Here is an 18248-nt window from a genome sequence, read left to right on the forward strand (position 1 = left end):
TCTGTTTTCTCTCTCTGTTTCCCTCTTTCCTTCTCTTTCCTTCTCTCTATATGTCTTTTGTTTCTCTCTTTCCCTCCCTCTCTCTCTCTTGTCTCTTGTGTCTCTTGTCTCTCTTTCCCACCCTCTCTCTTTCTCTCTCTCTCTCTCTCTCTGTCTTGTCTCTCTTTCCTTCCCCCCCTCTCTGTGTCTCTCTTGGTCTCTCTTTCTCTCTTTCCCTCTCTCTCTCTCTCTCTCTCTGTCCCTGGGGGGTGGGATATAAGTCACTTTTTTCAGTGCTGTTGTAACTTTAAATGGAGGCTAAACAAATAGTTTTAAGTCAAAGACTATCTGTATCTGCAGCTTTAACCTTCCAATTAGCATCTAACTAAATTTTAGCCGCATCTCTGTACGAGGCACATAGGATAATTTCCTTATTCCCAAAATGCAGGAAAATAACCCAGGCTCACAAGAAGATGTACTTCTGATGTTTTTCAAGCTTAGCAACTTTAAGGCATGTGGACTTCAATGCCCAGAATTCCCCAGGCAGCATGAGACCTGATCATTTGATTACTCCCAAGTCAGTAACATGAAAGTGTTAAGTTTGGGTAATGAGAGGCTGAACCAGAGCATGAGTGCAACAAATACTTTATTGTGATAATAAAGGACTGAACGTGCTAGCCAAGCCTGGAACTGGCTCGCAGCAATCAGCAACTGGTTGGACCCCGCAGCCTGCTTTTATAGCTGGCTGCTGGGGAGAACCAACCAATGAGCGAGGGGGCAGCCGCCCGCCGCGCGTGAACGGACCTGAGTGGGAACTCCTTAGAGTTCCAGGGACATAACACCCCTTTCCCCAGATGCGAACACGCATAGTCTTTGAGGTAGGCAGGAGGTTTATGCTGGCGCCCAGAACGGCGCAACTTTCGGTGGGTTGTCTGTCAGTTCAGAGTCTGTAGGGGAAGGCAGGATCGGTAGGAGTCACGAACGCGTCCCTCGGTTCGGGTTGGCTCGGGACTCATAGGGCTGGTCACTGGGGACGTGCTTCCGTTGACTGGTTCGGACTGGTCAGCCATCTGGACGTCGCTGTCCGTGTTTGGATTCCCTGGATCGGCTGCTGGTGTAAACAGGTCACCGGAATTGGTGCTGATGTGGGGTTGATGCTGTGGCCTTGCCCCGGTCTGTAATTCTGAGTCACTGCTGACGAGGGTGCTGTGACGCTTTCGCAGCTGGTCTAGGTGTCTTCTCCAGACTCGCCATCTTCCAGTCTGACCCGATATGACCTGGGTCCGGTGATGGCCACGATCTCGCCCGGGATCCACAGTGGGTCTCCAGCCTCCAGCGAAGTTCCTCGCGAATACGGGTTCCTGTAAGACAAAATGCCTAACCCCGATGTGGAAGCGAGGGGAGAGTCAGGGCAGTAATGTGGGTGAAGCCTGTCCAATACAGTCCGCAGGCGTCTGCCCATCAGGAGCTCAGCTGGGGACTTATTAGTGACTGTGCACGGAGTTGAGTGCTGGCTCATCAGGAAACGGGAGAGTTTATGGTGCCAGTCATCCTTGCTGAACCTAGCTAGAGCTTCTTTAGTGGTCCTAACGGCTCTTTCAGCCAATCCGTTACTGGCAGGATGAAATGGGGCCGTGAAGATGTGGCGGATGCCCAGGTTGGCAGCGAAACGGCTGAACTCGGCTGATGCGAATTGGGGCCATTGTCGAAAACAATGGAGTCTGGAAGCCCATGTGTTACAAACAGGCGAGTTAATACCTTGGTAATCGCTAGTGTGGTGGTTGTGGATAGTTGTGCCACGTCAATCCACTTAGAGTAGGAGTCCACGACCACCAGGAACATTTTTCCGTGCAATGGGCCGGCTAGGTCGATGTGAATTCTGGACCACGGAGCGCTGGCACTTTCCCACTTAGTGGGGGTGGCAATTGGAGGGGCTGGACGGGATTCCTGGCAGGGATGGCAGGAGCTTACCCATCTGATGATGTCTTCGTCGAGGCCTGGCCACCATACGTAGCTGCGTGCTAATGCCTTCATTCTGACGATGCCAGGGTGCCCCTCGTGCAACGCCTCCAGAACTCGGGCACGCAGTGAGGTCGGGATGACCACTCGAGTGCCCCACAGCAAACAGCCCTGCAAACTGGATAATTCCTGCAGGCAGGTCTTGAAAGGTGTAAATTTGTTTTCAACATCACCGCCTGGCCACCTGCTCCTCACCCAGTCCAGTACCTGGGCGATCGTTGTGTCAGTCTTGGATTTGGCCGCAATGTCAAGGGCAGTGGTGGGGAGGTCCAATTGGGTGACCTCAAAGATAGCATGGACCGGAGCAGGGTCTTCAGCTGGAGCCGGCAGGGGCAGCGGCTGAGGGCGTCTGCGTGGGACAATGTTTTACCTGGGCGGTGTATGAGTCTATACGAGTATGCCGCTAGGGAAAAGGGTCCATCTCGTCATTCTAGGAGACAGGACTTGAGGGGTCTGTTTGTCCCAGCTAGTAGACCCAGGAGAGGCTTATGATCCGTGACCAGCTCGAAAAAGTGGCCAAAGAGAAATTCGTGAAATTTCTTCACTGCTGCGACAGCTGCTAGAGCTTCATATCGATCTGGCTATAATTGCGCTCTGTCGCAGAGAGCATCCTGGAAAAAAAAGCGATGGGAGCCTCGGAGCCATTGGGGAGCCTGTGGCTTAACACTGCCCCAATTCCAAAAGGGGATGCGTCTGCTGCTAGCACTAATGGAAGGTTGGGGTCGAACTGAATAAGGACCGCCTCTGACGTGAGTAGTGATTTGACGGCGCGAAAAGCGGAGTCTTCTTTGTGACCCCAGTGCCAAGGCGATTTTTTATCCAACAGTCTGTGCAGGGGTTCTGCCACTGATGCTTTATGGGGCAGGAAGGATGCGTAAAAATTCAATAGCCCCAAGAAGGCCTGCAGTTCAGTTTTGGAGGTTGGAGTGGGTGCCTCGTGAATTGCCTTAACCTTGGACTCCAGGGGGTGAATGCCTGAGGCGTCAATTTTATAACCCAGAAAGTCCACCTGTCTAGTGGCAATGGCACATTTTTCTTTTTTTAATTTGAGGCCATGCTGTCTGAACCTCTCTAGCACCGCTCGAACTCTCTGGAAGAGTTGGGGTCTGTCCCTGGCCGAGACTAAGATGTCATCGAAGTAGGGTACTACACCAGGAGGCCCTGCAAAATCCGCTCCCATGAGGGATTGAAAAATGCCTGGGGCAACACTTACGCCAAATTGGAGACGCTTGCACCGAAAGCACCCCTGTGGGTGACAATGGTCTGGAGTTCCGCTGTTTAGTTGTCAACAGGGAACTGCTGATACGCTTGAGACATGTCCAATTTGGCAAAAATGCTGCCAGGTTCAAAAGTGTGTAATAAATGCTGAATGACGGGCACTGGGTAAGCGCTAACTTGTAAAAACTTATTAATTGTGGTCTTGTAGTCCGAGCAAATTCTCAGGCTACCATCTTTTTTGAGGGGTGTGACAATGGGCGTCTCCCATTTGGCGAAATCTGTTGGCTCAATGACCCCTTGTTTTAATAATTTATCCAATTCCGCATCTAATTTAGGCTGAATAGCGAATGGGACTCTACGCGGTTTTAACCTGATTGGGACTGCCTGGGGGTCGACTGAGAATGAGATAGGGGTACCGTTATAACACTTCAGCTCATCGCTGAATACATCTGAGTAATCAGCGAATAAGGAGTCAGTGTCAGAGGTTGAGACAGCATGGACTCCTGTTAGCCCTAGGCCGAGATGGGGAAACCAATCAAGCCCCAAGAGTGTGGGGAGGTTGCCGTTAACTACCACTAGAGGTAGGTGACCTTGAAAGCTTTAAAATTGACAAGGAACTTGCCTCTGCCGATTACAGGAATGTCCTTCCCTGGTAGTCCTTCAGGCTAAACTGGCACTTCTGGAGCCGGCTTCTTGATAGACTGGGCTGTAGCCTCTTGAGGGTGCTCCACGAGATAATTGAGAGCGCTGACCCTGTGTCAACCTCCATGCGACAAGGTTTACCTTCTAACAAAACGGAGAGAGAGATTTTACTAATGGTATGGCAAGTGTGCTTGGCATGGTGGTGAGTGCGACAGTTCAATACTTGCCTCTGAGGTCCAGAATGTGAGAAGGAAGGGTGCCTTTGTGCCGAGTTGTGAGAGGCTTGACAGACTCTCGCGATGTGCCCCTTTGTGGCAGATGTTGCAGGTGGCTCCTTTGAATTTGCAGGTTGCCCTCTGATGAGATCCACCACAGGATAGGCACAGGGTGATGTGCTTGGGTGGACTGATGCTTTCTTGCTTGGCTCCTATCTGCAGTTGCCTGGCGTTGGTGAGGCGGTGGATGCCGGTTTCATCACTGGGGGCTTCCTCTATGACCACCTCCTCGGAGTGGACTGGAACTGTTGTTAGCTTGGAAGTTGGACCATGGATTTCGGTGGCTGAGTGTGCTGCCAGTTCTGCTGCCAGGGCCTCCTCGACGGCTTGTGCGAGGTTGAGGTCCTTCTTAGCGAGTAGGCGCCTTTGGAGATGGAGATCCTTGACTCCGCAGACTAGCTGATCGAGGAGCATGTCCTCCAGGTAGGTTCCAAACCCACAATGGAGTGCTGCGGTCCTGAGGGCGGCCATGTACTGGTTGATGGTCTCTTTGTCTGATTGTTTCCTCATACGGAAGGTGAATCGCCTGGCAATCTGTGAAGGTCTGGGAGAATAGTGGTTAGTAAGGATTTCTAACAGTTCAGACCATGGAACGTTTTTTAACTCACGTGGAGCCACGAGTGCTGTGGCAGTGTCAAAGACGATGGCTCCACAGTAGATCAGGAAATATGATTTTTTCCGGTGCTCCCTGCATCAGCCAGCCCAATTGCGTCGATGTAATGGTTAAAGCGGTTCTTGTATGACTCCCACTTCTCCTCATCTGGCTTGAATGCTGGGAAGACTGGATTGGAATTCATAGTGAGGAAATCGGTTGTACAATCTGTTGGGAAAAATCTCTCTGGGGCAGCAGCAGAAGGTTTCTAGTGCCTGTGGCAGGCAAGTGATTTCAGCTCTGGAGAGGCTTTTCACAATCCTCTCTCTCTCTGGGCTAAACACGAGGTTAGGCTGCCGTCCGTTGGCAGCATTTTGAAATTCGCGCCTGTGTGGGCGCTCAGTGACTTGACTTACAGCACCGCGCTGTACTTTTTAGGGCAGAAATTCAAATGACAGCCGTTTGAATTTCGCGCTAAAGAAACGAGGCGGCTGCGGCTCGCAGCGCTTCACTTTTCCTGTAGCTAGGCTAACAAGCAGCTACTGACGCTTCTCACTTTCGCTGCTTGCTGACCGCTTTCTCTGGCTGCGGATCAGCGTCTCGCTCTCGCTTGCTTGCTGACTGCTTTCTCTGGCAGCGGATCAGCGTCGCTCGTTGCTTGCTGACCGCTTCTGGCTGCGGATCAGCGTTGTTTTATCGCCTGCCGATCGTTCTCTCTGGCTACGGATCGGTGGCTAGTGATTCAGCGGTTGCATTGTGCTTCTGGTAGCCATCCCATCCTCGTCGCCAGTGTTAAGTTTGGGTAATGAGAGGCTGAACCAGAGCATGAGTGCAACAAATACTTTATTGTGATAATAAAGGACTGAACGTGCTAGCCAAGCCTGGAACTGGCTCGCAGCGATCAGCAACTGGTTGGACCCCGCAGCCTGCTTTTATAGCTGGCTGCTGGGGAGAACCAACCAATGAGCGAGGGGGCAGCCGCCCCCGCAACGCGAACGGACCTGAGTGGGAACTGCTTAGAGTTCCAGGGACATAACAGAAAGAATTACCAACTTTAAAGATACTGAGCATTGTATCTCTGCATGAACTGATTTAGTAAGATTCCATACTTACCACGCTCCTGTCTCTGCTTGGACAGAACCATCAAGGCACTTCTACTGGATTGCCCCTTGTACCAAGGCTCTGGTTTAATATTGCCTCCTCCTCCTCCCCACTAAATGCATGGATTGACCTCAAATGGATCATGTTATCTATTTTCTACTGGTGGATTAAACTATAAAATGTAATATAAACTGCCCCTTCATCACAAGGACACAGCTTTAAAGATATTAAAGTCCCCCATCCCCAAGGGATTCTTGCTCCAGACTACTTTAAAATGCTTCAAATCCCGGTTCGGCTCCAACAACGCTTCCTGGAACTTTTCCTTGTAGCACTGAGCTCCTTGGCTTTTATTTTGAAATCCAGCACTCTTGGGCTTCAGCGCTGGATTTTAAAAGGCAAGCAGCTTACTCAGTGCTACAGGAAATGCCTGGAAGCCAATGAATTAGTCAATTAAATAATACTTTCAAACTACTTTCTCTCCCAGCAATCTGGGCTGAAGCGGAATTAAACAATATCTGCTCCTTTGTTGTCCGAATGGATTTTATAGAAAGGAGGCTTAAATTCACATGCACACACACCAGCCATTTCCCACTTGATCTACCTCATTTAGCATGGAGCATGGAGGATGTAGTCAGCAACAGCAAAACTCAATATTTTCCAAATGGGATGGAGTGGGTGGAGGTGAGAAAGGGATTCGTGCTCCAGGCTTAAATCCCAGCAGCTCCAGCAATATATCTTCAGCCTCATCAGAGGCAAGTGGCCAGGAGGGGAAGGGGTGGGGCCAGCCAGGGGCATGATTTGCCCATTCTCCGAACTGGGCAAAATCATAACATCCGGTTCTATAGAACCAGTGGGAACCGGCAGAATCCCACCCCTGGAAACACCCTTTCTGAAGCCATCAAATTACTGGGCTATCATTAAACAAATGATTATAAGGCAAGTATTGTAGTTTCCAAATAACTGGGTATTTTGTAGGTGCAAGCCATAGTATCCCCTCTAACACTCTGTGGAAATGAAAGTTGGACTTTTAAGAAGCAGAATAGAAAGAATATTGAAATTTTTGAACTTTGGTGTTGGAGAAGTCTCCTAAGAATACCATGGGTAGCTAAGAAAACTGTGGCAACTATCAATCCAGAATTTTCACTCAAGGCTCAGATGACCAGGCTCAAATTATCCTACTTGGAGGCTCTAATGCTGGGAAAGGTGGAAAGAAAGAGAAAGAGAAAGAGCCAAGCAGCAAGGTGGCTGGACTAAATTACAGTGATGATGAGTGTACAGCTGGAAAAGCTGAAGGGGCAAGTTCAGGACAGATCATCATGAAGGAAATCTACGTAGTCACCAAGAGTTGATGCCTATCTGGTGGCACATAATTAATCATGATCATGGCAGAGAAGTATTTAAAGGGTTGGGGAAAAGAATAAGAACCTGGTTGTGGTGCCATTATTTTTATATGTATAGTCATATCACAGCATCCCTTTTATCTTTCCCAGAATCTTCATGGTTGCTCTAGGAAGTGCTAGTCAATGGCCTTTTTCTTGATTGCTTGTTTCTTGATGGTGTTGAAAGGCTGTCAAAATTTTCCTGCTTGGGTGACACCACTGTCCTCGTGAAGTTCCCTTTCAACAATGGTTGATCCTAAAAGGTAGAAACTATTTAGTGTTTTGATATCTTCATCATCATTTCTAAGGCTGGTTGTTGTGCCTATTGTCATCAGTTAGTCTTCTTTATATTTAATTTTATTCCCATTTTTTAGTCCTTGACTTTTATTATTAGAGCTTGCACTTCCTTTACATTTTTGTGTAAAATGTGTCATCAGCATGGTGTAAGTTATTGATGTTTCTTCCTTCAATTTTAAAACCATGCTCATCTTCTACTAATCCAGCTTCCTTTAATTTATATTCAGTACATACTGCAGGTTGGATGAATAAGGGGAGAATATACAGCCTCTTCATGTTCTACTTTGTATTGTGGCTTCCTGACCTGTATATAGGTTTATCTTGAGGACAATGATATGTGCTGGACTTTCCAATTTTCTTAGCAATTGAGATAACTTGACATGGTCAATACAGTCAAAGGTGTTTCTGTAGTCATGAAGCACAAACTGACGCACTTTTGAGGTTATTCTTTGACTTTCTCAGTTATCTAGCATTCATGTATTCTCAGTCTTTTCTAAACTCATTTTGAATATCTGGCATCTCTGTTTCCATACAGAGCTTTAATTTGCATTGGCCAATCCTAAGGTGTGCTTTGCTAGCCTGTGAAATGAAAGATATTGTTCAATAGTTTGCACACTCCATGATGTCTCCTTTTTTGATATTGGTATGTAGATTACCCTCTTTCATTCTTTTGGCCACTGTCTTTTTTCAGATTTTCTCACCTAGCCTGCTTATAATTTTCACAGATTCTTCCTCTGTTTCTTGCTGTATTTCTCTGGGTATTTCCCCCTATAACATTCTGACTTGGTAATGACCAGGATACTGATCTAATGTCAAATTCTAATACTAGAAGTTCTTGTAAATAAGGAATATCTTCTCGAGTTATTGGAGATGGACATTTCTACTATATAGTATTTCAAAACCTTTCTTTTTTGTTGATCTTCTTTGAATTGGTCAATAGTGTCTTTTGGCATCCTTTAGCATACCAATTTGAGTTTGGAACCTCATTTGGAGTTCAGAAAACTTTTGGAAAACTTTTGATAGTTTTTCCATCTCTGTTTCCAATTTCAGTATCTTTTCAAATGTTATTGTAATACTGTTTCTTATCTCTTCTAACAGTTCTCTGAAACTCAAAGTTCTTTTCTGAGATTTTTGCCTTTCTTGGCTTTGGCTTATCTTCTCTTCTTCACAATTTCCATGATTTGTTCTTACATTCTGCTTGTTCTTTCCTGCTGAAGACAGTTATTGACACTTTTTTTTCACGCTCATCATTAACAACTAAAGTTACCTTCTTAATATATGCAGCTTTGGCATTCCAGTTTCCAATCACATACACATCTTGTGTAATGTAATGTATAAATGACTTTGGGGAAGGAGGAGGAGAAATACTGCCTGGGAAACAAACCAATAAGAAAAGCAGGAGCCTATGGTTACTTAAAGTCAGAAAAAGAAACTTTGGAAGGACACATCCTAATGGAGCAAATAGTTAAAAGTGGAGGTTGGAAGATTGTGCCTTTAGATTTGCAAGATTTTGTTATTATAGCCTTATTATAGCCTTTTAATAAAATAGAATTAGCGCATCTTGTGTTTCCTGCCTGGTTTACCTGGGGAGGATTAACAGCTTGCTTGCATAGCCTGTCAATTTCAATATCAAACTTGACCATAAATCTCACCAGCCTCCTTCTTCTGCATCAGTGGTTGAAGGCTAAACTTTGAAGATAATTATGTTAAAGAGTTATTCATAAAGTAGTTAATTGAGATTATTTGGTCATTGACTGCATTATATCCAAGTATAGTGCTTGATGTAGTGTTCCTAACTGTGAAATAATGCTGCTTCTTTTTTTCTGTTCCAAGTCTTTCAATAATGATTGTTTAAGAACGCAAGTGACTTAAAGTTTGAGCCTTCTATGACATGTTTTATATATATATGTGTGTGTGTGGTTTGTAAACCAAGAAGACAGATTCCTTTCAGAAAAAAAATGTTTTATGCTAGACTTCTTTGCAATGAATTCACTAATATGGAAGGAATGGAATATAAATGAATTAGTTCTAAGTTAAATGAATTTGAAAGGATCACTAAAGTTTGGGAGATTAAAATTGATGAAGAGTAGATTATAATGACTTGACTTCATTGCCTATATTGATTAGCAATTCCTTAGTAAAATTGCTTTATGAACTGCATTAACAGGCCAGCTACATTGTCAAATAACTTTCGTTTAATTTTTGAGGTTAATTTTTTACAGCAATCATTCTTAAATGCATTTTTCTCATCCAATTTGTTTTACTTCATTTTTCAACAAAGCATTGCAATATTTGAGTAATAGGGTGTGTGTTGATTGGGCATTTAATAGAACTATAGTATTTATGCAGCAACAGAAGACAATGTGAAATATTCCTTATCTCAAGATTATTTTGCTAGATAGAGGAATGGTTTTGATAACTATGGTTAAGCTTATGGGTAGTCTTGAAATGTATAGTTGGTACTGTTAAGAACTACCATCTACAAAACTCCTATGAGCCACAGGATTTTAATAAAAAAATAGATTTTTCAATGTTTCTTTACAGTATTCTAATGGCTGCCTGGATCGAAGCATCAGGCAGGTTGGCATTGGTATTTCTGATGTTAATATTTTATATATTAAACTTGGCATATTGTCTTTCAGCAACGCAGAAGAAGATTATTAAGTTTTATGCTGTTAATACATTATAGTTGCAATTTAAAAATAATGCTCTTTTAATAAATTCAGCAATAACAAAGCATACATAAAATTCAAAAGTTTTTTTTAGCTAGGGGTACCATTATTCTCCCTTGCATGCATACATACATGTATATCATTAATATGATCACTATTTTCAACATAAGTAATATTATGCATAGCAATAGAAGTAGTAAGCCAAACAATTTAAAACGTGATAAGAAAAAAGGAAAGGAAAAAGAGCTAAATTGATTTTACCCCAATATAATTTCCTATAATTCTCCACATCTTTCTATTCTTGCAAACCACCCTTGTTTCTATCACACCAATATAGTAATTCATACTTTTAAAAAATCATATATCAGCTACATACATGGCTGTATGTTATCTTTGTAAGCCACAAGAGAACAGGAAACATGTCACAATAAAAACAATAAATTTAATGACTATCCTTGGAATGTGCTTTTGGGGGTGAGCATTTTCTGTAATAATAAGTGGCATTCGTTGAGTCAGTTATATAAAATTCTACACTTGTTTTTCTATGCCTTGTAATTGCTAAAATGTCTTTGATGTTTTGGTATGCACTTCAGCAAAACATTTAGAATAAGCTGAACTGATGTTGAATAAGTATACATGTTACAACTTTTGAAATAATACAGTTCCGCCCCAACACAAATAGATTAACTATATCATGAGCTTACCACCTATGAAGATGCTGTTTCACTGCAGCCTCTCCATCAAAGCAACCAAACTTTTGGATTATTGTAATTAAATTTAATAGGAGTGTGGTGCCATCTGCACATTGTTTGAGAGATACTTCTTTTAAGCATGAGGATGCTATTTTTAGTGGCTGTTTTTTCACACAATATTTCAACTATCTTCAGATATATCTATCTAAAAATCTGTTTTCTGTACCTGTATTAATAGCAGGTTATAGTCTTGAAATAATGCCTTTTGGGTTATTTTTAATTGTGCATACAGGAAATCAACTTCGGTTAAAGGCGTTAGAAACTGGATTATTAATTCATGGTTTATATAATGTTTGAATCCGAATTTATTTTCTTTTGGATGGCAGTGATGTGAGCTAGTGATTCTATTTCCATCTAAGTCTCTAGAGCAGTTCATTTATTTCTGTGCTTCTTCCCGTTTCAAATAAATCTATAATATGCAGTAAGATTCTTCTGCTCTGTTTTTATTTTGTCAATATTTGTCGGAATGATTGAAGTTGGGTGATTAATTTATTCCATTTTGCCCCAGAGTTAAACACCATTGTTTTAAAACTTCTTTTTGATTTCAGGCATCATAATTTTTGGAAAGATCAACAGAGCATAACCATCAAATATATTTATAGCCTGTACATTTTCATATAATGTAATGGCTTAAATTTGAAGGTTAGTTCTATTATTGCCTGCGTTTTGATTATTACAGCTAATAGCCTGAGGATAATGAACATATTTGGTGCCACTGTCTAGTTTAAAATTAACTGATTCTATCCCATTTGTTCTAACTGTAGTGTATTTAAATGGAGACTTCTAGGGCGATGTTCCTATTAGTTATCAGAAGCAACGATACGATTGGTTAGTAACGTTAGTATCTGATTGGCCACCTATAGCAGCGGGAAGTTTAACTAAATGTCATTGGTTGCGAGCCGTGGAGCAGCCGCTATAAAAAGGGCTGCTGCGGTTCGACTGCAGTTGAAGTTACTGTTTATTATTAAAGAGCTGAAGTCAACTCCAGTCTGCGAGTCTCTTTACTGGCGACAGAACACTAACTAAGGCACTAGGCTGGGAGTATTGTTGAGAAACTAAAAGAAAAAGAAAATAAACATTTAATACAAAGGCCATTCCCTGAATCAGAAGCTTTTTAATATCAAGGGTAACAGAGCTACTGTAGCTTTAAAAAAAAATCAGATTGATAAATAATTCAGCCTTGTGAGTCATCTATGGGAAATGCTCCAGTCTAGTTTGGTAGAAAAAAGGACAAGAGATAAAGATAAAATGTTGCTTTCTCTTAAGTTGGATAAGTCCAAATTTGTGGGGTTTGTGTGTGTGTGTGTGTATCTCTAGTGGTGGGCTGAATAGGTTAAAGGGGTATGAGCCTAGTGTTCCTTGTAATGATTTATGAAATTCACAGCCCAAATCATCATGACGTGATGACATCATGGCAATTCATCAATTCTTTACACATTTCAGTTAGTTTTCTAATTAGATTTGTTCGTTAATGACTGATCATGCTGTGTACAAGGGTTTACATTTATAACACCCAAACAAAATAAAATTCTCAGTGCCCATTCAACAGTTCTGAAAACTTGTTTTCAAGTCGAGAGCTCTGGTCATACATTTTAAACAGCTGATTTCCAATGCTTTAGGTAACTTTTTAAAGAGCCTATAGTTCTCCCCCCTTTAACGAGACTCTTCAAATAAAACATTTTTGCTATAATGCATTTTGGATGCATTGTTTTTGTATAGTAGGTATTGTATTAATGCATAACATCTTAGAAATATTCTCATGATGTCCCAAACAGTGCTGATTGCTAATCCAAATTAAACCCATAATAATATTGAAAGTATTTCTAACGGTTGATCTTAAATGCCTTTAGAGTTATTGGGGAAGCATCAAAAAATTATACGTGACTCTATTTTGTCATTGTTATGATAGCATTACATGGATGCTGAAACTAAAAATTAATTTTTAAAACAGATACTGTGTCTTTGACAGTAAAAAAGGCACAATTTCTGACCTACGAGTTACAACTTGTGCAACACATATTTTAGTCTGCAAAAATGTTACATCTAATAATTCAAGAATTGGGGCCATTCTTTATAGACAAAATTTCAGAGAAGCCCTGAAATGTACGTGGGTGTTCAGCAGTGGTGGGATTCAAATATTGTTGCCAGTTCAGTGGGTGTGGCTTGGTGGGCGCACTTTGCATGCACGCATGCGCCAAACACGTACTTTGCACAGGTGCAGAGGCATTTGCACAGGCTCAGAGGTGTTCTAACTCACCTCCTGCAAGCCTGCACAATCCTGGTCGCTTCAGCAGATGCCGCGTGGCACTACTCTGTGCCGCGCAAAGCAGCTGCGCTTCAAATTCAGCAGATAAAAGTGAGTATGGAAGCCCAGGTGGGCAGGTGAGCCCAACAGCAGAGCAGTGGAGAGAACCGGTTTGGTCTCCACTGCTCATCGCTCCTACCGGCTTGCCAGAACCAGGCCAAACTAGTCGAATACCACCACTGGTGGTCAGGCTTGCAAAGGATATTATATAGTAAAAGTAATTAATATGAACACATTACAGAATGAATAGAAATTAAATAGAACATTGTTACCCATGAATCCACTTAATAAAATGTAGGGGTCAGGCGGGGTGTCTTAGAGACTGCTAGATAAGTGGTCTGTGGTCTTTTATCATCCTTTGAATCCCCAGCATCTAAATTTCCTGTAATTACCACACCCCAGGTAAAAATTTGCCACACCCTCTATTGAGTTGCTGAGATACATACTTCATGCAACACAAGCCAGCATATAAAGTGAGCCTCAGTAATTTACATCCACCCACATGAGAACATAGTTCAAATATACTTTAAATATATCTCCTTCTATAAATATGTATCTATAATTCATGTTTTGATTTTTCATTAAAATATCAAGAACAAGGAATCAATAGTTACAACTAATAATTATTCTATCAAGCAGCAAATCTCTTTAAAACCTATGCTTAGCTTTTGATATCTTTTCTCAGCCTTTAATCCCGTGACTTCCTTTGTGTTCCCACTAATAACTTTTCATTATCATTAATCCCTAATTTCTCTTTCTCGCTGTGTTTCTTTCTATCCCAGATCAATTGCTTTCTAAACAAATACCTGCTAACTGACTTTCTCAATTTATATTTCATGACCTTCTTTCCATAATCTCCCCAGCTGCCAATTATTTTTCATCTAGATTGGATTCCTAGGTTGGATTGGATTAAGAGCTGTGGTGGTGCAGTGGTTAGAGTGCAGTAGTGCGGGCTACTTCTGCTGACTGCCACTGCTTGCAATTTGGCAGTCCGAATCTCACCAGGCTCAAGGTTGACTCAGCCTTCCATCCTTCCGAGGTGGATAAAATGAGGACGCAGATTCTTCGGGGTCATATGCTGACTCTGTAAACCACTTAGAAAGGGCTGTAAAGCACTGTGAAGCAGTATACAAGTCTAAGTGCTATTCACAAATTGCACAAGACCATGGTTTGTTTGACTACTGCCGTCAATTTCTGACAACAAGGCATATTCCCATTTCCTGTTCTAGATATTTAATTTGTAATACAAATAGTCCTCACTGAATGATGGACAGACACTGCAATGTTTGGAAATCTGGGCTGGTTGCTGAACACCCAGATTATGATTACATGACTGTGGAGGTGAACAACAGACAGAACTTTGAAGACTGGTCTTACACACCACTCATTCAACCCAGAGGTGGTATTCAGCAGGTTCTGACCAGTTCTGGAGAACCGGTAGCAGAAATTTTGAGTAGTTTGGAGAACCAGTAAATACCACCTCTGACTGGACAGTTTACAGTATCCTTCCCCTGCCACACCCACCAAGTCACACCCACAGAACTGGTAGTAAAAAAAATTGAACCCCACCACTGATTCAACCCCATCACAAGTTTCAACAGCCACTAAATGTGCAGTCATTAAGTGAGGGCCAGTGGTATTATGTCTGATTTGTGATTTCTTTCAATGTGTTTCATAGTCTCAATATGAACAGATGGTTCCCATGAACAGACGAGTCACATGAGCTGCCCGTGCACAGCTGACTGATATTTATAATGGTTAGGATTCTTTGAAAGAAAGAGCAAATTGTTCAAATATAAATTTCCCTCGAATTGGGGATTTACAAGTTTGACAGTAATTCTGCAACCGGTAGAAAGATCATATACAGTATGTGGTGCCTGCATTATTTGGCAGTGCCAGTGCCAGTGGCTTAATATTTGAGAACTAGAAATATGCTCAAGGCTTTAAAAAAACTATAAAACACAACTTGTTCTCAATGTTAACCTCCTAAATCCTTAATTAGGCTCCTGGTGCATGGACAAATCACATCGTTTATACTTAATGAGCTAACAATGTAGGTCTAAATGCCTAATTACCTAGATTTAATGTTTTTTCCCACTTCCAAATGTATTTTCACTGAGTCTGTTCATTGATTAGAGAAGAGCAAAACCCCTGAGGCACAACTGTTACTGATGGCAGTCAGGAAAGTGGAATGCTGGTGTTAGAAAAATGTTTTTTGAGATATGGCCAAAATCATGGAAGGAATAAAGAGGATGTCAAGCTTTTCACATGACCTCTCAGGTGGTTTCACTGAAGAAAGCATAAAAACAGTTCGCTTGGGATAGCAAAGCATTGAAAACCTTATGAGGCTCAACTTGGAGAGAAAACATTCCTCTCTGTTAAACTGGCAGCTCTATTTCCCTCTGTCCTCATCTATCTTGATGCTTAGAGTCCTTTGTACTTCTCCCCCTTTTCCTAGAGATGAGTCCTTCTCTGCTCTGCTCTGTCCAAGTGATACATTACTGGATGGTGGCCATAAGCCTTCCCTGGGGAAAGGGAAGGTTTTACTTCTCAGCACTTATTTTCTCAGCACCTACTTATTTACTGAGAGGGGAAACAGATTTAAAAGCCACCGCTTCTTTTGTAACAGAGGTCAATCTTTGGTGGCCTCTTTAGAAAAAAAAAGGTTAACTCCACTTCCTTCCTTCCTTCCTTCCTTCCTTCCTTCCTTCCTTCCTTCCATAAATACATATATACATACATAATACATATATAATACATGCATCGCAATGTTGCTCAGCTGAGTCATTCCTCATCTTAATCAGAACGTTGGTTTTGTTTTGTTTTATTATAAAGTATTTAAGCCTGAAATTATTTGTTTTGGACCTTTCCATCCCCTCCCCCATGGAGCCATTAATTAATAATGATTTATTATTATGGATTGGGCTTGCCCTTTTCTTTCTAGAAGCGGACAGGTTCCAGTTCAAAATATATTGGAAAAGTGGAAGACTTATTTATTATTAGCTAGAATTTCCACAATTTTGATGGTGCATTTAGTTACCTACAAAAGCAAAAGGTTTTGTGCCATCTCAAAGATAACCTCAAAAATAACGAAGAGTGTGGCATAAGTTTTATGGTCTAGAGTCCATTTTATTTACTTCTACAACAAGGACAAGTCTGGTATATGAAAACTAATGGTCCCATATATTCATTAGTTGCCAAGATTGAGTGTATACACACACACACACACACACATACACACACACCTTTCCACCCCTCTAGTATCAGTTAATGTGACTGAATGTAATTTGAATGGAATTTAATAATTTCTTTTTTGAAAGGAAATTGTAAAGAGATTTAGCATTGAGTCTGGAGCATTAGATTTCCTTATTCGTTTTCAGTTTTTTTATTCTACATTTTTATCCTATACTGTAATCATACAAGTATGCTAATATTACATATAAATATAGATATCATAATATTCCATGAATCCAAATACCTACCTGTACTGCGAAAGAACATAGGGACAATGACACTACAGCCTTCTTAGAACAGAGTACCACAAAATCCCCACCTCAGGTACGTTTGGCTGAGGTTCCAGTGTAGGATGTAGAACAGGGGTGTCAAACTCAAGGCCTGGGGCCGGATCTGGCCCACAGGGTACTTAGATCTGGCCCACAGCGATGCCTTAGAAACAGCAAAGGACTGGCCTGTGGTGCTTCTGCCAGGACAAGAGGCTCCCACGTTCTGTTTTTGGCTGCCACAGCCTCCTACAACTCTCTGCCAGTGAAAACAGAGCTTAGGAGGGCTGCGCGTGGGTTTCAGTAGGCCATGGCAGCTGAAAACGGAGTTCAGGAGCCCATTTTGCTGGCAGAGTGCATGAGCCACCATAGGTGCCCCCGACATGAGTAATGTTGAGCTGGCCACACCCACCTTGGCCAGATACTCCTGCCTCCCTGGGGTCAAACACAACCTTGATGCAGCCCTCAATGAAATCGAGTTTGACACCACTGATGTAGAAGGTCTTAGAAGTGAACAATCTGGACTCTGAAATCTGTACACATTGAAAGGTTACTAAACTACCATAATGGCCATTTCTTGATGAATGCACTTTCTACACTGAAATAAAAAGAATACTTTCTTTTCTCAGATATTCTAGATATTGGTTATTTTGAGGGCGAGAGGATTAAATTAAATTTAAGTAATGAAATAGATGGAAACTTATTAAAGAGACAGCCAATGCAGAACTAAGAAGAAATTTCCTGATCCAATTAATCAGTGGAGTGACTCGCCTCCAGAAATCGTGGATGCTCCATTGCTGGAGATTTTAAAGAAGAGAATAAATAAAGAAGAGATTGGGCAGCCATCTGTCCAAAATGGTCAAAAGGGTCTCCTGGTTGGCAGGAGTTTGGACTAGAACACCTCCAATGTCCCTTCCAACTTTTTATTCTGTTATTCCATTATCCTGTTATAAGTATAAATATGAATCTCTTTTTAATATTATTTTTATTAAACAATTTTCCTCATTTTATAACAGCATTTTCATTCTTCGCAACTTATCGATATACATATGCTTTACATACATTTTAATTTTATATGTATGTATGTATGTATGTATGTATGTATGTATGGCATTCAGCTTTGTTTGGGTATTTTCCCACATCATTGTAGTTGTGCTTTTAAAGTTGTAGCAACGTTTCGGCAGAATCTCATCTGCCATCATCAGGCTTCTGTATGGCTTCTATACAGAAGCCTGATGATGGCAGATGAGATCTCTGCCAAACGCCTACAACTTTAAAAGCACAACTACTATGACGTGGGAAAATACCTGAGCAAAGCCGAATGCCATATATATATATATTTCATCTGCCATCATCAGGCTTCTGTATGGCTTCTATATAGAAGCCTGATGATGGAGATGAGATTCTGCCGAAACGTCGCTACAACTTTAAAAGCACAACTACTATGATGTGGGAAAATACCCGAGCAAAGCCGAATGCCATATATATATATATATATATATATATATATATATATA

This window comes from Pseudonaja textilis, chromosome 1 (assembly GCF_049901715.1).
Source record: "Pseudonaja textilis isolate UNSWEBS1 chromosome 1, rPseTex1.2, whole genome shotgun sequence".
In the NCBI taxonomy this organism is placed as follows: Eukaryota; Metazoa; Chordata; class Lepidosauria; order Squamata; family Elapidae; genus Pseudonaja; species Pseudonaja textilis.